The sequence below is a fragment of the Gopherus evgoodei genome, chromosome 9 (genome assembly GCF_007399415.2).
Source record: "Gopherus evgoodei ecotype Sinaloan lineage chromosome 9, rGopEvg1_v1.p, whole genome shotgun sequence".
NCBI lineage: Eukaryota > Metazoa > Chordata > Testudines > Testudinidae > Gopherus > Gopherus evgoodei.
In genome coordinates, this window is record NC_044330.1 from 64,350,804 (window position 1) to 64,373,479 (window position 22,676).

Sequence of the window (22,676 nt, forward strand, 5' to 3'; positions counted from 1 at the left end):
TAGGGAGTAGCTCAGACCTCCAAAGGGCCTGGCCAGGAGCAGGACATTGGCACAGCAAGGGAGGGGTGTGGCAGTGACATCATAAAGGCCTTTTGCAGGACCTCAGACTATTGGTCCAAGGCGGTGGGGAGATGGTGACCTCACAGAGAGATGCTGACATCAGCCAGGCAGGACGGGGCAAGGAGCCAGGGAAACCTCAGAGACCCCTGTGGCTTTGCTTCACTTCAGCAAGTCTCCTTCTTCAGGTCTCTCTTTGAGGACTGAGAGAGTATTCGGGTTCACAGACGTGAGCGCCAGGAGGAACCTCTTTCAAGTTTTCTCCTTCCCTTTTAGTGATTTTACTAGAAAACAGCCATCCCTGTTTAGAAGGTAAGAGCCTTCTCGAGGGAAGGGGTGTCATGGGGGTGTCAGAGTTCAGATGCCAATGCCCCGCCGCCCCCACTGTAAGGAAGCTCCTGCCACCTGCTCTATGTTTGCAGGGTGGGAGTGAGCAGCATCCATGGCAGAGATTTGCTCCTGGCTGCCGGAGCAGAGCAGCAGGCTCAGCTGTCAGAACTTCCTGGAGCTATGAAAGGGGAGGGCCCCATGGCTCTGTAGCAGAATGCAGGGCAGGTGAGTTCACAGATGGCATTGTGGGATACTGCTGGAGGCCAGTTATGGTTATATAATGAACGGCAGCATCTAAACTGGCACTCTGTCACTTTAAGTTTGCTGCAAAAAGCTCTAGGCCTCTCGTCGAGGTGGTTTTATTTTGTCACCAAAACAGGGCAGTTTTGTGGCCAGACGTGGCATTGCAGTGTGTGCACCAGCCAAAAGCTGGTGACCGAGGGAGCGTTGTGTGTTTTTCACGCACCTCAGCAATGTGATGATGCTAAAATAACTTTGTAGTGCAGACCTGGCCAAAGATTCACACACACACGCACAGCTTGCAAGGAAAACCTCATCTGCTCCTCTGCTTTGCAGAATCCAAACACAAGCAAAGCTTGTCAGGGCCTGGTGGAGATGTCAGTGAGTCAGGTGTGGTCAGACACTGTGTTTTAGCTACATGCAGGCACCATGGCTCAGCTGGTTAAAACACTTACCTTATAAGCAGGGGATCCTGGGTTCAACTCCCAGTGGTGCCTGGGGGAGTAGCTTTTGGGGCACCTGGTATTGGCTACTGTCAGAAGACAAGATTCAGAGCTAGATGGGCCTTTGGTCTAGCCCAGTGTGGTTTTTCTTATGGTTTAAATTATGCTCACAGCCACTGATAATAGAGTTACTGAAAGTTTGGGAGTTAGGAGCTGATAGTTTAGTGGTCCAGTCCCCTTGCAGATGACCTCCTCCCTCTGGGACAGGGGCAGATCTGAGCTCTCACACCAAATGCTCATTGTGGCTGCCAGAATCTGTGGGCAGCTCGTTTAGTTTGCATCGAGGGTTGAGTCCTGCTTTGTGCCCAGTGTCTGAGAATGAAAATCCTAAACCGCCCTTTGAAATAACAAATGCAGCAGGACATGTCATTGTCCCTGTCCCAAAGCAGACAGACCAGTGGAGAAATGCCATTGAGTCCACGGTAATACTCCACTGCCGTTTTACCTTTTTGGCTTGCTAAACTCCCTCCCAACCTTGTGGGGTCCCAGACCCCGGTATTGAGCCTGAGCCGAGACGTCTACACTGCAAATTTACCACCCCACGGCCCAAGCCCCAGGAGCCTGAGCTGGCATGGGGCAGCTCTGGGTGTTTCATTACACTGTGGACATAGCCTAGCATTACGTCTACACAGCCATTAACACACCCAAGTCACTATTCTCAAACCCTGGGTCAGCTGATTCAGGCTTGTGGGGCTTGTGTTGCAGGGTAATAAAATTACAGTGTAGACACTTGCGCTTGAGCCCAGCCTCCGAGACCCCACGAGGGGTGAGGGTCTCCGAGCCTGGGCTCCAGTCTGAGCCCAAATGTCTGCACTGCAGCTTTTAGCCTCACAACCTGAGCCCCAGGAGCCCAAATCAGATCATCCAGGCCAGCCGGGCCACAGGGATTTTATCTCAGTATAGCTGCACTCTCAGGGTACGTCTACATTGCAATGCAAGCCCAGGGTTAGCAGAAGTCATGTCAGCAGCCCCAACACATAAACCTAAACCACGAGGAAAAGATCCACCCACAAATAAGCTGGGCATTGTCCTTTTCCCTACGGTTCGTAAGTCCAGCAACCAAAAGTCATTTAACATGAGCCATCCCCTCTCTGCACCCCACTCACAGCTGTTGTCCTTAGTCAGTGCAAGCCCAGAGGTGCCTCTGTAGAGTTCATCTGCCATCCTGGGTGGAAAAGGGGGAAAATAAGAAGGCACCGTACTCACTATGTTGTCTAGGGACTCACTCGCCCCTCCACAGCCACCCTGTCCTAAAGTTGGTCTAATACCTAAATTTTACTATGAGGACTCAGACCCCAGCCCACTTGGCTTTGGAACCAATGTCCCCTGCCTAGCGAGTGCTATTGAATTGAGGGTGAGTCCCTCCATCGGGGTCTGCCAAGCACAGTTCTGCTGCCCTCGATTCACACAACAAGGACAACAACCCTTTATTTCTCCTGTCCCAATAACAAGGAGACTGGGAATCCAACACCAGCCAAAAGTGATCATTTTGGCAAGCAACCCAACATATTTCCAACATACTGTAAAATCCACATGAAGACTCATACACGAAACCTTGCAAGAAAATCTTCCTGAGGGGGTCTGAAGCACCTGCTGCTGGAGGGAAGGAAGGAGCTGTGGGCTGGGACTGAGGAGCACTGGGAATAGGAGGGGGCTGTGGGTTGGGATTGAGGGGCACTGGGAATAGGAGGGGGCTGTGGGTTGGGATTGAGAGGCACTGGGAATAGGAGGGGGCTGTGGATTGGGGCAGAGGAGAAGGGTGAAAAGGAGCAGGCTCTGGTTGGGAGTGAGGAGCAGTGAGCATAGGAGGGACTGAGGGTTGGGTCTGAGGGGCATTGGGAATAGAGGGGACATGGGTTTAGGCTGAAGAGTATCCTCATTTGGGGATCCAGCAGGATGGGGAAGGCAGCAGGCGATTCTAATTCCTTAGGGATATTCTGTGTGTATGTGTGCAGGGGAGGAACATGCTATATGCTCAGAGGCCTTTATTCCTCCAGGCTGTGAGGACAGGGGGGATGTCAGGAAGTTGCCCCTTCAATCCCCACCCCCACAAAGGCCCTTCTTAGGAAAGGCAAAATCCTGAAGAGAAAAAACAAGATAAAAGACGACTCCAGAAAGACAGATTTTTGAAGATATAGTGAGCAGTTCATCACCTGACTAGGGACTTGAACTTTGGACCCTCCAATTATCAGTCTGCTGTGCTACCAACTGAACTAGCCAGGCTCACCAAGTAAAAGTGTTAGTTGGTGCAGAAGAGAAACTAGTCAAGAAAACAAGAGCAGGAAACAATAGGGGAAACCTGCTGCTCTCTCTGGCGTGGTCAACACTACGAGTTTATATCCAATTTAGCAGCATTAAATCGCATTAACCCTGCACCCGTCCACACAACGAAGCCCTTTATATCAGTATAACGGGCTCTTAATACCGGTATCTGTACTCTTCCCTGATGATGAGTAGTGCTGAAATCGGTATAGCTATGTCGGATTAGGGTTAATGTGGCTGCAATTTGATGGTATTGGTCTCCGGGCACTATCCCACAGTGCACCATTGTGACCGCTCTGGACAGCAATCTGAACTTGGATGCACTGGCCAGGTATACAGAAAAAGCCCTGCGAACTTTTTGAATTTTGAATTTCATTTCCTGTTTGCCCAGCGTGGAGTGCTGATCAGTACAGGTGACCATACAGTCCTAGAATCAAAAAAGAGCTCCAGCATGGACCGTACGGGAGATACTGAAGCTGATCTCTGTATGGGGAGATGAATCTGTTCTATCAGAACTCCGTTCCAAAAGACGAAATGCCAAAACATTTGAAAAAAATCTCCAAGGCTATGATGGACAGAGGCCACAACAGGGACTCAATGCAGTGCTGAAACTTAAGGAACTGAGACAAGCGTACCAGAAAGCCAAAGAATAAAATGAATGCTCACGGAGGGAGGGGCGACTGACGACTGTAGCTATCCCACAGTTCCCGCACTCTCCGAAAACCATTTGAATTCTTGGCTGAGCTCCCAAAGCCTGAAGGGTCAAAAACATTGTCGTGGGTGGTTCAGGGTATATGTCGTTGCCTCCCTCCACTCGTGAAAGGAAAGAGAAAAAAAATCCTTTCTTGCCTTTTTCCAATGTCACCGTATGTCTACTGGATGCTGCTGGCAGACATGGTGCTACAGCGCTACACAGCAGCATCCCCTTCCCTTCCCTTCCCTTGCAGACGGCAGACAGTACAGTAGGACTGGTATCTGTCATTGTCATCCCGTGAGTGCTCCTGGCTGGCCACAGTGAGGTCGGCCAGAAGTGCCTGGGCAAAAATGGGAATGACTCCCAGCTCATTCTCTTCTTTAAGCTTTGTCTAATGGACATTCAGTCCTGCCTGGACTATCCTAGCAGCTGGAGGCTGCGCTCCCCTCCCCCCTTTGATCTCTGCTTGCAGAAGCAATAAAGTCAGTGTTGTTTGAAATTCCTGCATTCTTTATTACTTCATCACACAAATGGGAGGATAACTGCCACGGTAGCCCAGGAGGGGTAGGGGAGGAAGGGAAGCAATGAGTGAGGCTAGAATGACATGCAGCTCATCATTTCTGTGGGATCTCTGGGGCTGTGACCCGGAGTGGCCATTTGCCTCTCTGGGCTTGGCTGATAGTCTAGACAGAACTGACTCTCCATTAGACAAAACTTAAAGAAGGGAACGACCTGGGGAGTCATTCCCATTTTTGTCCATGCACCCCCAGCTGACATCACTGAGGCCAGCCAGGAGCACCAATGACAGCAGCAGACGGTACAGTATAACTGGTAACTGTCATTGCCAACTTGCAAAGCAGCAGATGATACAGTAGGGCTGGTAACCATCTTTGCTAACTTGCAAAAAGCAAAGGGATGCTGCTGTGTAGCGTTGCAGTACTGCGACTGTCAGTACCATCCAGTAGATATACGCCGATAGTGAAAAAAGGCTGAACGGGCTCCATGGTTGCCGTACTATGACGTCTGCCCAGGCAATCCAGGGAAAAGGGCGTGAAATGATTGCCTGCCATTGCTTTCACGGAGGAAGGACTGAGTGACCACATTTACCCAGAATCACCCATGACACTGTTTATGCCCCATCAGGCATTGAGATCTCAACCCAGAATTCCAATGGGCAGGGGAGACTGTGAGAACGATGGGATAGTTACCCACAGTGCAACGCTCTGGAAATTGATGCTAGCCTTAGTACATGGACGCACACTGCCGAATTAATGTGCTTAGTGTGGGCGCATGCCCTTGACTTTATACAATCTGTTTTCAAAAAACGGTTTCTGTAAAATCGGAATAATCCTGTAGTGTAGACGTACCCTGTGATTAACAACTTTGGTGGCTAATTGAAAGGCTGAGGTTCAAACCCAAGTGAAGATGGAGGTGTTCTTTTTTCAGTGATGAGAATCCAGTATATTTTATCAGGTAGAAAATCTCCTCAATGCTGGTCTAACCTCATTTGACAAGCATAAGTGGCATATAGGAGAAGCTCTTTTTGCAGATGTTTGGTGGTATAGTGGTGAGCATAGCTGCCTTCCAAAGAGTGGATTCGGGTTGAATTCCCAGCCCATGCAATCAGGTGATGTTTTCTCCCCTGGGAATTGGTTTAATTTCAGTCACATTGTATCAGTTTAGCAATTGAATGAGAGAATCAGTGTCCCAAATCCCAGCAGGTCATTAAACACCCAGCAGAGGAAAAAAGGGGCAGGACTATACAATGAACAGTTGGAGTCATCCTGGTATTACAATGTTTGGTTTATTTTTTAAAATTTTTTCCTTTACTTCCCTCTCCCTGTTAGACTCAGAGCCTTTAAGGTCAGAAGGGACCAGTGTGGTCATCTAGTCCGACCTGCTGCACTTTGCAGGCCAAAAGATCCCACCCACCCACTCCTGTAAGAGACCCGGGAGGGGAGGCAGCTCTGTGCTCTGCCCCTACCCCAAGCAGCACATGGAGGTCCTCTGCTCCCCTCCCCCCATGGGTGTGCAGAGATGTGCCAGCAGCACTTAGGTGGCTCCCTGCCCACTCTGCCTCCGTCCCTGCATGCCGCTCCCAGAAGTGGCTGGCATGTCCCAGCATCCCCTGGGGCGGGGGGAGTGTCTCCATGTGCTGCCTCTGCCCCGAGTACCAACTCCACAGCTCCCATTGTCCAGGAACTGCAGCCAATGGGAGCTCTGGGGGCAGCGCCTGAAGGCAGAAGCGCATGGAGACCCCCTGGCCCCACCCACCTAGGAGCTGCTGCTGCAGGGTTGTGTGTACTGGTCACTTTGGGAGATGCAGTGCCGGGGGTCAGCGCTACCTCTCCCGCACCCCAACCTCCTCCCCCAGCACAGACCCCGCACCCCACACCCAAATTTCCTCCCAGAGCTTTGCTTGTCGTCCTTTCACCCAGAACCATCCTTCTCCTGGGCTGCAAGTAGCCACCCCTGGGAAGCCAAGAGGCAGGCACAGGATTCTGCCTCCCAGCAGCCAACCGCACCTTCCCTGGCTTTGCAGAATGAATGGTGGTGCTCTACTAACCCCACTTAGCCGCACTGAGGCACTTAGCTTCTGCCCTGCCTTCCTCAGCTCAACTTTCCTCTTTTGCCCCATTGCTGCCTCACTTTCTCCTTTGGAAAATCACACAGAGGAGGCCAGCAGGAAGAGCCGGCCGCTATAGGCCAACCTCCCAGGGCAGAGGAGGCCAAGCTACAAGGCTTCAAATGGTGACTGGTCCAGATCCTCTAGCTTTCCCCTGCTGATGGCAAGGCTTTTTCTCAGCTCATTTCCCCACACTCTGTCCTGCAGGGGTTGGGGTTATCACAAGTGTTACCCAAAATTAGGCCAGCTAGTAAGCGTAGGGAGGACTAATGACACCCCCAGAGTTTGGCAGAAAGCAGCACATTTATTATACTGACAGCTAAGCTCCAAAGAAGATGGGTGGGTGTCACACTCGCATATTCATGCTCCCAGGACTGGCATGGCACTGGAGATGTCAGGATTCAGCAAGGTAAGTGTCCCACAGCGCCGCGATGGATGGTGGGATGAAGGTAAATCTTCCTGAGGCACAATGAAATACAACACAGAGAACCACTGGCCAGGTGGTCCAGGCGAAGGGCATTCACTGGAGGTACAAGCTTGTGAGTGATCCCTGAGCACAGGGCCCCTTCCCCTTTTAAGGGCCTGCTCCTCATGGCCTGCGACTAGAGATGACTTGGCTGCATCTGGTGGGTCACACTCCACCTTGGGCAGTGTCCATGCTCTGGGGGTGTGAGTGCTGCCTAATTAGAGTCCCAGAGACCTTGTCCACCTAGGAGCTCTTCTGCTCTTCAACCAGCCCCTTCATCCCACAAGCATTCCAGGAGGGAGGGGGAGGGGGAAAGCCACTTCACAGGTATTCAGAGAGGGAGAGGAGACAAAAGCAGGAGGGAGGGGAAGTATAAGAGACCTTTTGAGCATAGAAATCACTGCTGCTCCCTTAACCGCAGGGACAGGCCACTAGGAGCTGGGAAAATAAGCCAGCATGTTCCTGCCTGGTTTCGAACCACAGACTTTTTGTGGGTTAGGCAAACGTGATAACTACTACACTACAGAAACTTTGCCAAAGGGCTTTGCCCCTCCCTTCATAAGAACCTAAGAATGGCCATACTGGGTCACACCAAAGGTCTATCCAACCCCGCAACCTATCTGCCAACAGTGGCCAATGCCAGGGGCCACAGACAGACTGAACCTAACATGTAATGATCAAGTGATCTCTCTCCTGCCATCTATCTCCACCCTCTGATAAACAGAGGCTAGGGATACCATTCCTTACCCAGGATGGCTAATAGCCATTAATAGATTCATAGACTCTAGGACTGGAAGGGACCTCGAGAGGTCATCGCGTCCAGTCCCCTGCCCTCATGGCAGGACCAAATACTGTCTAGACCATCCCTGATAGACATTTATCTAGCCTACTCTTAAATATCTCCAGAGATGGAGATTCCACAATCTCCCTAGGCAATTTATTCCAGTGTTTAACTACCCTGACAGTTAGGAACTTTTTCCTAATGTCCAACCTAAATCTCCCTTGCTGCAGTTTAAGCCCATTGCTTCTTGTTCTATCATTAGAGGCTAAGGTGAACAAGTTTTCTCCCTCCTCCTGATGACATCCTTTTAGATACCTGAAAACTGCTATCATGTCCCCTCTCAGTTTTCTCTTTTTCAAACTAAATAAACCCAATTCTTTCCGCCTTCCTTCATAGGTCATGTTCTCAAGACCTTTAATCATTCTTGTTGCTCTTCTCTGGACCCTCTCCAATTTCTCCACATCTTTCTTGAAATGCTGTGCCCAGAACGGGACACAATACTCCAGTTGAGGCCTAACCAGTGCAGAGTAAAGTGGAAGAATGACTTCTCGTGTCTTGTTTACAACACACCTGTTAATGCATCCCAGAATCACGTTTGCTTTTTTTGCAACAGTATCACACTGTTGACTCATATTTAGCTTGTGGTCCACTATGAGCCCTAGATCTCTTTCTGCCATACTCCTTCCTAGACAGTCTCTTCCCATTCTGTATGTGTGAAACTGATTGTTCCTTCCTAAGTGGAGCACTTTGCATTTGTCTTTATTGAACTTCATCCGGTTTACCTCAGACCATTTTTCCAATTTGTCCAGATCATTTTGAATTTTGACCCTGTCCTCCAAAGCGGTTGCAATCCCTCCCAGTTTGGTATCGTCTGCAAACTTAATAAGCGTACTTTCTATGCCAACATCTAAGTTGTTGATGAAGATATTGAACAGAGCCGGTCCCAAAACAGACCCCTGTGGAACGCCACTTGTTATACCTTTCCAGCAGGACTGGGAGCCATTAATAACTACTCTCTGAGTACGGTTATCCAGCCAGTTATGCACCCACCTTATAGTAGCCCCATCTAATTTGTATTTGCCTAGTTTATCGATAAGGATATCATGTGAGACCGTATCAAATGCCTTACTAAAGTCTAGGTATACCACATCCACCACTTCTCCCTTATCCACAAGACTCATTATCCTATCAAAGAAAGCTATCAGATTGGTTTGACACAATTTGTTCTTTACAAATCCATGCTGGCTATTCCCTATCACCTTACCACCTTCCAAGTGTTTGCAGATGATTTCTTTAATTACTTGCTCCATTATCTTCCCTGGCACAGAACTTAAACTAACTGGTCTGTAGTTTCCTGGGTTGTTTTTATTTCCCTTTCTATAGATGGGCACTATATTTGCCCTTTTCCAGTCTTCTGGAATCTCTCCCGTCTCCCATGACTTTCCAAAGATGATAGCTAGAGGCTCAGATACCTCCTCTATTAACTCCTTGAGTATTCTAGGATGCATTTCATCAGGCCCTGGTGACTTGCAGGCATCTAACTTTTCTAAGTGATTTTAACTTGCTCTGTTTAGAAGATAAAATAAAAACCTACCCTCTTCCCATAAGCATTCACTTTGTTAGACATTCCTTCAGACTTCTCAGTGAAGACCGAAACAAAGAAGTCATTAAGCATCTCTGCCATTTCCAAGTTTCCTGTTACTGTTTCTCCCTCCTCACTGAGCAGTGGGCCTGCCCTGTCCTTGGTCTTCCTCTTGCTTCTAATGTATTGATAAAAAGTCTTCTTGTTTCCCTTTATTCCCATAGCTAGTTTGAGCTCATTTTGTGCCTTTGCCTTTCTAATCTTGCCCCTGCATTCCTGTGTTTTGCCTATATTCATCCTTTGTAATCTGACCTAGTTTCCATTTTTATATGACTCCTTTTTATTTTGTAGGTCATGCAAGATCTCGTAGTTAAGCCAAGGTGGTCTTTTGCCACATTTTCTATCTTTCCTACCCATCGGAATAGCTTGCATTTGGGCCCTTAATAGCGTCCCTTTGAAAAACTGCCAACTCTCCTCAGTTGTTTTTCCCCTCAGTCTTTCTTCCCATGGGACCTTACCTATCAGCTCTCTGAGCTTACCAAAATCCGCCTTCCTGAAATCCATTGTCTCTATTTTGCTGTACTCCCTTCTACCCTTCCTTAGAATTGCAAACTCTATGATTTCATGATCACTTTCACCCAAGCTTCCTTCTACTTTCAAATTCTCAACAAGTTCCTCCCTATTTGTTAAAATGAAGTCTAGAACAGCTTCCCCCCTAGTAGCTTTTTCAACCTTCTGAAATAAAAAGTTGTCTGCAATAGAGTCCAGGAACTTATTGGATAGTCTGTGCCCCGCAGTGTTATTTTCCCAACATATATCTGGATAGTTGAAGTCCCCCAACACCACCAAATCTTGGGCTTTGGATGATTTTGTTAGTAGTTTAAAAAAAGCCTCATCCACCTCTTCCACCTGGTTAGGTGGCCTGTAGTAGACTCCTAGCACGACATCACCCTTGTTTTTTACCCCTTTTATCCTAACCCAGAGACTCTCAACACTTCTGTCTCCTATGTCCATCTCCACCTCAGTCCAAGTGTGTACATTTTTAATATATAAGGCAACACCTCCTCCCTTTTTCCCCTGTCTATCCTTCCTGAGCAAACTATACCCATCCACACCAACGTTCCAATCATGTGTTTTATCCCACCAAGTTTCAGTGATGCCAACAATGTCATAGTTGTATTTATTTATTAGCACTTCCAGTTCTTCCTGCTTATTACCCATACTTCTCGCATTTGTATATAGGCATCTAAGATACTGGTCCCAGCTCTTCCCCAACCCCACCCTCAGTCTGGGCCTCTGGCTCCCAGCCCAGCCTCAACTCCTTACCGCTGTCTGCACCCCTCTCCCCAGCAAGCAACAGCCCCACTCCCAGCCCCAGTTCTTGATCGCGGCTTCCGAGGGGCCACAGCCATGGCTAAGAGGGCACAGTGTGAAATGTTTGGGGACCACTGTTTTAGGGTGACATCCTCAATCACTTCTCTGCAGTCCAATAAAAGCTATTCCTCACCCACCTACCCCTCCATCAGGACGGACTAAGTATGTTCTGCTGCCCTTCACTCATACAGGAAGGAGAAAAACATTTTATTCCACTCAATCCTAAAGTGATTTCTAACCCACCACCATCCCAAGCTGGTCATTTAGGGGAAGTGGCCCCACCATGCTGCATAGTTAGGCAGAGTAGGTGTGTCTGTGCAAACATGGTCTGTTCCTGAAGTCTTTCCCCAGCTCCTCACTAGATGTGAGGGGGGAGCTCATTCAGACCCTGCTTACGCTTAGTATTGGGAAACTCCTTAGTGTCCCTATCTCTGTTGGCCTTAGATTTCTACTGCTGTCCCTTTATCTTACAGTTCAGATGAGGTGGCTGAGTGGTTAAGGTGTTGAACTGCTAATCTATTGTGCTTTGCACACATGGGTTCGAATCCCATCCTCACCGGAGGCTTTTAGTCTTGATTACTCTTTTATAGACAACCATCTCCCGCCTTGGTACAATAACAGACCCAACAATGTTGCTTCTTGCAAACAAAAACCTTCTCAGAAACTTGGACACCCCCCCTTGCTTTAAATAAAATGTCTAAATCCCAAATTTCTAAAAAATGTCTCTAGTTCTGTATTTTGTAGTTTTTATCTCAAAAGGTAATGTTACCGCAAGCTGAATAAGGCAACGCTTCAAAGGAAAACGTTAGAAATGGTAGGGGAGAAATAGGAAAGGAAAAAGCCCCTTTTCTCAGGAGATACAAACTCAGCTTCCTCCTGTCTCTATCACCAGTGGATTTAGCCTCCCTCCTCATGTGCTGTAAATAAAATAAAGAGGAGATAAGGTGGTCTGGCACAAACAAAGTAAGTGTAGTCAGGGTAAAGGTACAGAAAACTGGGGGAACAGGGGAAAATGCAAACATAATGAATACAATGAAACAGTGACTGGCTTTGGGAGCTTAACGCTCAGGCCCATAAACCCTCCCTTGGAAACTGGAAAACACTAAACGATGTCCCAGCACAGAAACCTTTTCCCACTGTTCAGGTGCAGTGGATCCCACGTGCCGGCACGATGCCCAGGACCTTCCACTCTCCGGCTGATTTAGAGCCATTGAGGAGCAGCACTGGGGAATCCGGATGGCAGTTGTGTTTCGTGGCTGGCAGGGAGGCCCTCTGGGATGCTGGACACCAGGAATGCAGGACGGCGGGTGACAGGCCTCCTGTTACTCAGTCTCACGGCGGGACCGAGGGGGTTCTTCACTGTCCAGGTCGGGAGCACTGTGAAGACTCGACCGTGTACGAGTGACAGAGAGATTCCCTCCTTCTCCTTCACTGCAGAACTGTTACCTTTTGTCTGAGCCAGGCAGTTTATCTCTCACATTCTATCCATCCACTTCTCAAAGTGTCATGTGATGAAGTATTCTCCGGTGTCTGTGCTTGGAGATGATGTTTTGACTTCTTTAATCCTATATCAGAGTTGCTATGAGTGGAGACAAAAGTGTCAAAGAGCTGGGAGGGGAATTCAAACGGATTCCAAACACAGTGTGATCATTGGGAGTTCAAATCCCAGGTTCCATCTATTGGTAAAGCCACTTCTGGCAAGGTGGCTGTTCTGTCCCCCATTATGGCACAAGTTTGGAATACGGGCAGCACAGAGCCGATATTCATAACATCAACTTCAAAAATGAAACACATCTAGAGATAGCCAAATTATAATCAGCCAATCAGAACCTCTCCATAGACCCCTTACGTACATGAAAACCTTTCTACAATATTGGCTGCAAATATAGAACAGTGGTCGCAACGGTGATCTATACAGGTACAGATTATGTCAATAATGTCACAGGAGGTGACACGGCATCAGTGAGACTGATACTGGAATACTGCCTCCAGTTTTGGTGTAATCATTTGAAAAATATGTGAAATTGGAGCTGGGTCAGCAAAGAGGCACCAGATGTTCTGAGGGCTGGAGAAAAATGCCTTCCAGTGAGGTCTAATGGTCTCTTCTGGCCATAAAGTCGACTAATTTGTGAAAAACTGAGTGTAGCATTAGGAGCAGCATCTGGTGTTTTCCTGTCTAGCCATCTTGCTGCCTAGAACGAATGTTCTTTGAGTGGGGTGATCCACAGGGAGTAGCTCAAACCTCCAAAGGGCCTGGCCAGGGGCAGGACATTGGCACAGCAAGGGAGGGGTGTGCCAGTGACATCACAAAGGCCTTTTGCAGGACCTCAGACTATTGGTCAAAAGAGATGGGGAGGTGGTGACCTCACAGAGAGATGCTGACATCAGCCAGGCAGGACAGGGGTGAGGGGCCAGGGAAATCTCGGAAACCCCTGTGGCTTTGCTTCAGCAAGTCTCCTTCTCCAGGTCTCTCTCTGAGAACTGAGAGAGTATTCAGGTTCATGGACATGAGCGCCAGGAGAAACCTCTTTTGAGTTTTCTCCTTCCCTTTTAGTGATTTTACTAGAAAACAGCCATCCCTGTTTAGAAGGTAAGAGACTCCTGGAGGTTTGAAACCTGTTCATTCTGATCCATCTGGTGACAGTTGAATTCTAGGCATGGAAAACACGAGCTTAAAGAGGTAGAATTTTATTTTGCACCTGGGATTTTGTCCCTTAGAATCACTGGGGACATTGAGGTTTGTCCTTTTTGTTTCACCTTTTCCTCCATCCATCCCTCCCTCCTTTCTCTTTGTCTCTTGCTTCTTTTGTCCTTTCTCTTGTTCCCCTTCCAACATCAGGAAGTGAGTGTGTGTGTGTGTGCGTGTATTGCGGGGGAGTGCTCTGCAGCTCCCACTGTGGGAGGTCCACCCAAAAATGTGAGTCTGATATAGCGCTCGGGCAGTGATCCCCACCAGTGACCTGGGCCATCCTTTGGGCTCTCTGGTGAGAACCTTCAGCCTCAGTCTCTACCCTGATTGGCTGAGCAGGAGGTTATTGACAGGGAGGAGATTCATGTCCTTGTTGGTCTCTTTTAAGACCAAGGAAATAAGTCAGAACCAGTTCTATGTTTGGTGAATTTTGCTGCTTCTCTGCATTAATTGTCTCTGAGCAGTTCTTGATTCTCTCTAACATTGCAGTTCTCCTCAAATACTTGCTGAATAATTACTGTCATTGTTGTTGGTCTGGAGCTCATCTAAGAGCACTTTACTCAGGTCATTCAATGGATGAAATTCAAGATCCAATGGTTAGTCTGAAAATCAGGGCTCTTGGGTCCTATTCCCAACTCTACCACTGACTGGCTGGGTGACCTAAGACAAGTCGATTCTCCTTTCTCAGCCTTAGCTTCTCCATCTTTCAAGTAGGGATAATAATGATCTACTCCTACCTACCTCACAGTGGGTGGAGGATGGGGATCTATTGGAGAGTGTCACTAGGAGTAGGGCATAATATGAGGTGTCCTATCACGTTTACTCAGAGCAGATTAGGACATAATAGAATAGCTGAAACAGTCTATTTTATTTGTATTTTTTTATTTTGAAATTGTTAAGAGCAGCAACGACTTAGCTCAGACTGAAGAATCTTATCTAATTTTCAAGATCTAAGTGTCTCCTCTTTGTGTGCGAGGAGACAATTTAACACACTGTGACAAACAGGAGATGCTTTTGTTTTGCAATAAAATCTTTTTCCAAAGAACTTTCATCCCACTTGTTATGATTTCGAGAAACAAACTGGTTTAGTCTGAATGGGATTTTCGAACAGAAACGGTTTCAATGAAATTTCCCCACCATCTCGATTCCTGAGCTCTATCCCTGCCTCTGGGGGTTTGTTGTCTGTTAGAACAGGAGTCAGGACTGGTGGCTTCTCCTTCTGGTTCTGCCACCGCCTTGCTGTATAGGCCCTTGGGTAGGTCACTTCCCTTCTCTGGACCTCAGGCTCCTCCCCATCTGTCCAATGGGAACAGGAACAATTCTCGAACTCTGGGCAGTTGTGAGCCTGAGTGAGAGAAGGGGTGTTAAAGCCCTCTGTGAAGGAGAAAGGGGAGTGTCACGGTGTTTTAGCACCAAGGAATTCTAAAGTTTGCTAAAATGTCTAGTCTGTGGAAACAGGAAATGGTGGAGGCCAAATTTTTTAACCACTGCCTTTTTTAATGCCCATTCAGGGATATGAGTCCCTGTCTTTTAGGTACCTGGGTTCTTTGCCAGCAGGAAAGAAGAGGCTCCTGCCTCCGTTTTTGTGGCCTTAAGAAACCAGGTGTTGTGCCTCGGTTCTCGTCTGAGATCCCTGAAAAAGAACATCTTCCCATCCATGAACAAGACAGGACCTATCTTTCAAAGGGGAACAAAGAGACCCCTGGGACTTACAGACTAGCTAGCCTCACTGCCATAGCTGGAGAGATCCTGCAATACATTCTGAAACACTCAGTTTGTCAACAGCACCTACAGGATAATTTGGTTCTTAGGACAAGTGAACATGGATTTGTCAAGAACAAATCATTCCAAACCAATGCTCTTTCCTTCTTTGGCAGGGTTCCGGGCCTGGTGGAGGTGGGTAAACGGTAGATGGGATCTAGCTTGGTGTTACTAAGGCTTTTCACACAGTCCTGTAGGACATTCTCACAAATGAACGAGGGAAATGCAGTCCAGCTGCAATCAGTGTAATGTGGGTGCAGAGCTGGTTGAAAGCCCAGACTCCAGGAGCCCTTCTCCAGGTTTGGCTGTCCAACGGAGAGGGTGTACCTAGTGGGTCCGGCAGAGATCAGTCCGCAGTCTGGTACTATTCAATATTTTCATGAATGATTTGGAAAATGCAGTGGAAAGCATGCTTCTAATATTTACAACTGACATCAAGCACTTAGGAGCACAGGATTAGAATTCAAAATGCCCTTAACAAATTGGAGACTTGATCTTCTTGAGCCAAACTCCATGGTTGAGCCCCTCTCTCTAGACTGGGCTGAAGTGAAACCCCAGAGCCAAACACTCCTCCCGGGCAGTGAGCTCCGACCTTGAATGGTCAGATGCTGCTTAGCACTTTCAGAGCAGCTTTTGCTGGGGGATTCTCCCAGCACTTTCCAATAGCGGGAAAGTATGAAATCCCCATCTGACTGCTGGGGACAGAGCCCTAGAGGGGGGAGCAACTTGGCCAAAGTCTCACTGAAAAAGGAAAACAACCAGCAGTGGAACCAATAGGAAATGCAGTAATGGAACTCAGGAGTCCTGGGGGCGTGCTAGGGTGCCCAGATGTCTCAATTTTATAGGGACAGTCCAAATTTTGGGGTCTTTTTCTTATCTAGGATCCTATTACCCCCCACCCCCGTCCTGATTTTTCACACTTGCTGTCTGGTCACCCTAGGGTGTGCACATGTGTGGGTCCCAGCTGCTCCCTGCCCCCCTCATTGAAGCAGATGTGCAGGGTTACTGCCCTGGGAACTGCAGGGCCTCAGTGGACATGGGGTTGGCTAGAGGAGGGTCTGGCTGCAGGCAGGGCAAGGGGTGCGGGGCTGGCTGGCTTCAGGCAGGGGGGTGCATCAGGGGTTGGATGGAGACAAGGCAGGGGGTGCAGGGTTGGCTGCAGACAGGGGGTGCAGGGCTGGTGCAGACTGGGGGTGTGTGGGGGCTGGTTGGCTTTGGGCAGGGCCACAGGAGGGTGTGGCAGGAGTTGGCTGGAGACAGGGCAGGGGGTGTGTCAGGGGCTGGCTGTGGGGCTGGCTGCAGGCAGGGCAGGGAGGATGCGGCTGGTGCGGGCAGGGCAGAAGGTGCAGGGCTGGCTGGAGACAGAGGCTGGCTGCGGGCAGGGCAGGGCAGGGGGTGCAGGGCTGGCTGCAGGCAGGGCATGGGGCAGGGCCAGTGCGAGGATGTTTCATGCCCTAGGCGAAACTTCGACCTTGCGCCTCCCCGCCCGAGCCCCCGCCCTGAGGCACCCCATCCATGGCAGCTCCCCCCCTCCACCCTGAGGCGTCCCTCTTGTGGTAACTTCCCCGCTCTGCCCTGTCGCACCTCCCTTGCCCCAGCTCACCCCTGCTCTGAGCAAGAGCACCCTGAGCACACCGTGGCCGCTTCACTTCTCCTGCCTCTCAGGCTCGCGGCGCCTAAGCCTGCCAGGCAGTCAAGCACCCTCCTCTGAGCCACAGCAGCCCTGACAGTTGACAATAGAGGCACCTTAACCCCTGAATTCCTTCAATGTGTCCCCCTCCGGGGTCCAGCTCCGATCACCAGATACTCAGGGTATGTCTATACCACCTGCCGAATCAGTGGGCAGCGATCGATCCAGCGGGGGTTGATATATTGCATCTAGTGTAGATGCAACACATCGAGTGCTCTCCCCTCGACTGCTGTACTCCAGCTCGGTGAGAGACGCAGGTAGAGTCTACGGGGAGCTGCAGCAGTCGACTCACCATGACTGTGACATTATAAGTATAATCTAATATCTCATTGAAAGGTGACAGGGCCAGAAAGAGTTAATTAACTCACTTCACCGACTGACCTGACCCGTGGGTGAACCTTAAGGACTGGTTAGCAAGGTATGAAAATGAACAGAGCTTTGAAATGCAAGTCTGCAGTGTTAGAGGTAGAAGAGGAGATGTTTGCTCAGGTCTTGTGATGTAAGCAAACAAGTCTTGTCTGTTGCTATAGTTTTAATTCAAAGATCAAAAAAGGAATATTAACATTTATGATGATACTTGAGTGAAATAGTATTATTGTCTATGTGTCTCTTTGAAGGTTGTGGTAACCTGTATTTGAACTGTTTGATGGATAAATTACCCTATACTAATTGCCAGGATGTTTGGAAGGAGAGTTAAGCCTATTGTTTTCTCAGGCCGAAAGGCTGCTGGAAATGTATAAGAACCTGGGACACGATCCTTCTTCATCTCAGATCTGCTTTGGGTTTCAAGAGGGGGAAACCTTAAGCCACAAGGATTGAGATCCCCAGTCATTGACTAGAGCCACCCTGAATATGGAAATTGGACTATAACCTAAGGACTTTTGGCAACTAAAAGCTCATCTCTACTATGAATCTGAACCTCAAGAATTGAATTCAAGTCTATATGTCTATTAATCTTTTAACTAACACTCTATCTCTTTTCTTTTCTAATACATTTTAGCTTAGTTAATAAGAATTGGCTATAGCAGGTATTTTGGGTAAGATCTAAGTTATAGTTGAACCTGGGTGTGTGGCTGATCCTTTGGGATCGGAAGAATCTTTTCTTTCATATGATGAAGTAAGATTTTCAGGAATCATCATCATATCTGACAGGTGTGTCTGGACGGAGGCCTGAGGCTGGGTACTTTAAGGGAACTGCATGGTTTAAACTTCTAAGTAACCAGCGAGGTACTACAGAAGCTGTTTTGTGCTGGCTTGGTAAATCTAAGTATTGAAATAACCACCAGCATTTGGGATTTGTCTGCCCTGTTTTGTTTGCAGTTCACCCTGATCGAGTGACCTCAGCTGGCTCCGACGGGCAGCACCGTCACACCTACATCCAGGCTGTAGGGGTCCGGGGGATCTTAGGGGCTTGGGGTGCACAGATAGCTACGTCCAGGCCATAGGGGGTTCCTGAGGGGCTTAGAGAGTTTTAGGGGGGACACAGATACCAATCTCCAGGCTCTAGGGATCCCAGGGGGGCTTAGGGGGTTCGTGGGGGGCACATATTCCTACATCCAGGCTGTAGTGGTACCAGGGGAGCTTACGGGGTTAGTGGGGGGCATAGACACCTATGTGCAGGCTGGAGGCATCCTGGGAGTCTTAGGGGATTTTGGGGGGCCCAAGATACCTATGTCCAGGCTGTAGGGGTACCAGAGGGTCTTAGGGGTTCGGGTGGGCACAGATACGTATGTCCAGGCTATATCAGTCCCAGGAGGGGTTAGAGGTTTCGTGAGGGGCACAGCTATCTATGTCCAGATTGTAGATGTCTCAGGGAGGTTAGGGGGGTTGTGGGGGTACAAATACCTACGTCCAGGCTGTAGGGGTTGCTGGGGGGTTAGGGGGTTTCTGAGGGGCACATATACCTTCGTGCACACTGGAGTGTCCCGGGGGGCTTATGGAGTCTCTATGGGGCACAGATACCAATGTCCTGGCTGTATAGGTCCCTGGGGGGCTTAGGGGGCTTGTGGGGGGCACAGATACCTAAGTTCAGGCTGGAGGGGTCTCCAAGGGGTTTAGGTGTTTGGTGGGGGGCACAGATACCTACGTCCAGGCTGCAGGGGTCCCGGAGGGGCTTAGGGTCTGTCACGGACTGTGGGGGAGTCCGGTCCTGCACCCCTCTTCCTGGGACTCACAGTGACTCTCAGCCAGCCAGTAAAACAGAAAGTTTAATGGACAACAGGAGCGAAGGATACAGCAGAGCTTGGAGGCACAAGCAGAACCCCGCAATCGAGTCCTTCTGGGAGTTCAGGAAACTTAGTTCCCAGTTTGGGATTCCCTGAATTCCAACCACCCAGACCAAAACCAAAACTGAACTAACCCAACTCCCTCCAGCCGGCCCCTTCCTGTGTCCAGCTTCCCGGGCAAAGGTGCTGCCCTCACCCCTCCTGCCTAGCTCAGGTTACAGGCTGAGCATGTGTCCAGTCCTAAAGTCACCCCCTGCTCTCCCATCCCCCACACAGACAGTCCCTACTCCATCACAATAATGCACAGAGCATTTCCTGCATGGAGCAACAGTGACACCGTGTGGCAATGCAGGGTAATGCATAGAGCATTTCACGCATGGAGCAACAGTGACACCGTGTGGCCACACAGAGTATTGCACAGAACATTTCCTACATGGAGCAACAGTGACACCATGTTGCCACACAGAGTATTGCACAGAGCATTTCCCGCATGGGCAAGAGTGACACCGTGTGGCCACGCAGGGTAATGCACAGAGCATCACGTCTATGTAGAGGCTGTAGAGATCCCTGGGGGGCTTAGTGGTAGTGGGGGGGCACAGACAGCTACGCCTAGGCTGGAGGCATTCCGGTGGGGATTAGGGGCTTCATGAGGGACACAAATATCTACGTCTGGGCTGGAGAGGTCCCTGAATGGCTTAGGGGCTTGTGGTGAGCACAGATACATACATCCAGGCTGCAATGGTCCCTGGGGATTTAGGGATTTGGTGAGGGGCACAGAAACCTACTGATGGTCTGGAGGGGTCGCTGGAGGACTTAAGGGGTTGTAGTTGCGCAGATACCTACGTCCCAGTTGGAGGGGGACCTGGGGAGCTTAGGGGGTTTGTGTGGCATACACACACCTACAACCAGGCTGGTGGGGGCCCTATGGGTCTTAGGTCGTTTGTGGTGGGCAGAGATAACTATGTCCAGTCTGGAGAGGTCCTGGGGAGGCCTTAGGAGGTTCCTGGAGGTCACAAATATCTACATCCAGGCTGGAGGGGTTCTGGGGGTATTAGGGAGTTGTGGGCGGGGCACAGATACCTATTTCAAGGCAGTAGGGGTCCCGGGGTTGCTTTGGGGCATTTGGGGGTACAGATACCTACGTCCATGCTTTAGGGGTTGCTGGGAGGATCAGTGGGTTCTTGAGGGTGCACAGATACCTATGTCCAGGCTATAGGGATCTTGCGGAGGCTTAGAGTTTTGTGGGGGGCACAGATACCTTCATCCAGGCAAGAGGGGTCCTGGGGGCCTTAGGGGGTTCGTGTTGGGCACAGATACCTGCGTCTAGGCTGGAGGTGTTCCGGGGGTCTTAGAGGGGTTGTGAGGGCACAGATAACTATGTTGAGGCTGGAGAGGTCCCATCGTGACCTAGCAGGGTTGTGGGGGGCACAGATACCTGTGTCTAGGCTGGAGGGGTTTGGGGGGTCTTAGGAGGGTTGTGGGGGCACAGATACCTATGTCCATGCTGGAGTGGTCCCGTCGTGGCTTAGGGGATTCGTGGGGTCAGAGATACCTACGTCTAAGCTGGAGGGTTCCCAGGGGGATTAGTGTGTTGGGGGGGAACAGATACCTACGTCTCGATTGTAGGGGGCCCTGGGGAGCTTAGGTGGTTTGTGGGGGTCACAGATACAAACATCCATGCTGTAGGGGTCCCGAGGGTCTTTGTGGGTTTCTGGGGGTCACAGATGCCTACCTACAGGCTGGAGGGGTCCTGTGGGTCTTAGGGGGTTTTGGGGGCATACAAATGCCTACATCTGGGCTTGTGGGTTCCCTGGGGGGCTTAGAGGTTTGTGGGGAGCATAGATATCTTTATCTGGGCTAGATGGGTCCCGGTGGGATTAGGGGGTTGTAGGGGGCACAGATACCTATGTAAGCAGAAGCAGGATGAACTCTACCCTGAGATCTGGTGGTGAATTATGACGAGTGTGGAAAAGAATTTCAGGGATTGATCGTGTTTGGATAGGCACACCCACCCTGCCTCACACTGCACGGCAGCCTGGGATGGTTGCTTTGGCAGCTGTGGTATCCCCAGTTTATTTGTTGCTGGGGCGTGAGATGTGGAATGTCGTCAACCTGATTGTGTGGATGAGGAACTGTGAAACTGCTTTGAGACAGGGATTCTCACCATCAATTGAGTGGCACTCGCTAGACAAGGGAGTGGGCTCCTTGGGTGAGCCAGAAACACCAATTGCCCCTTTTTCTCATTTAACAGGTGAATAGTAGAGCTGATTTTTGATTCTTTTAAGAATTGAAGTTTTAGGTTCTTGAGCTGAAATCAGTGAAAAGTTGTGCTAGTTAGTGGGGGAGTCTGAAGCTGTACAGCAGAGCAGTTGGCAGAAAGGGGCTATTTGTGAGAGTGGTCCATGGAGTGAGGTGAGCCTAGCAGTTTTTGGGGAAAGTTGGAGCAGTTCAGAGGTTGTCTGGCAAAGCAGCTAGTGGACCGAGCTGAGCAGTTTGTGGGGAAGGCGGAAGCAGAGTCCCATGGAGAGGCAGAGCAGTCGGCAGTGGACCACGTAAGGTGCCTCCTTTTACTCAGGCTAGCAGTGGGGGAAACTCTGCAGATAGACTCTTGAACTCTGGGGCTGTGGGACTGTGGGTGATTTTGGGGTTGCTGGACTCTTGAAACATTGGAGATATTGGACTTTGGAGCCTTGGGGTGATTTGGGGAGTGCTGGACTCATGAGCCCAGGGAAAAGGACACGGCCTAGTTGAGGTGTTTTCCCAATTTAATGCTATGTTGTTTATCTCACGTTATTAAACATTTTCTGCTACACCCAGACTCTGTGCTTGCGACAGGGGAAGTATTGCCTCTATGAGGCACCTAGGGGTGCGTATGTAAAATTTTCCCATGTCACTGGGTGGGGGTTCGAGCTGGTTTGCATTACGTTGTAGGGAAGGGACCCCTATGTATTGAACCCAGTCCTTGCTGCTCTCAGTTCAGCCTGGCAGAAAGGTCCACCTACATCCAGGCTGTAGGGGTCCCTGGGGGGCTTAGGGGGTCCGTGGGGGGAACAGATATTTAGGTCCAGGCTGTAGGGGTCCTTGGGGGGCTTAGGGGGTTTGTGGGGGGAACAGATATTTAGGTCCAGGCTGAAGGGGTCCTTGGGGGGCTTAGGGGGTGTCACAGAGTTTAGTGGAATCCAGCCCTGCACCCCTCTTCCTGGGACACACAGTGACTCAGCTAGCCAGTAAAATAGAAGGTTTTTTTGGCCAACAGGAACGAAGGATACAGCAGAGCTTTTGGGCACAACCAGGACCCCTCAGTCGAGTCCTTCTGGGGGTTCAGGAAGCTTAGTTCACAGTTTGGGATTCCCTGAATTCCAACAATCCAGCTCCAAACCAAAACTGAACTAACTC

The 22,676-nt window shown here is 49.7% G+C and overlaps 2 non-coding genes across 2 annotated transcripts; both read left to right on the forward strand.

Annotated features, from left to right (window-relative positions):
• The first annotated feature begins 1,050 nt into the window (after nucleotides 1-1,050).
• TRNAI-UAU lies at nucleotides 1,051-1,124 on the forward strand. The gene has a single exon. It is a non-coding gene; the product is annotated as a tRNA-Ile (tRNA).
• Nucleotides 1,125-11,392: 10,268 nt separating this feature from the next.
• Nucleotides 11,393-11,474, forward strand: TRNAS-GCU. Its single transcript has one exon. It is a non-coding gene; the product is annotated as a tRNA-Ser (tRNA).
• Nucleotides 11,475-22,676: the final 11,202 nt, after the last annotated feature.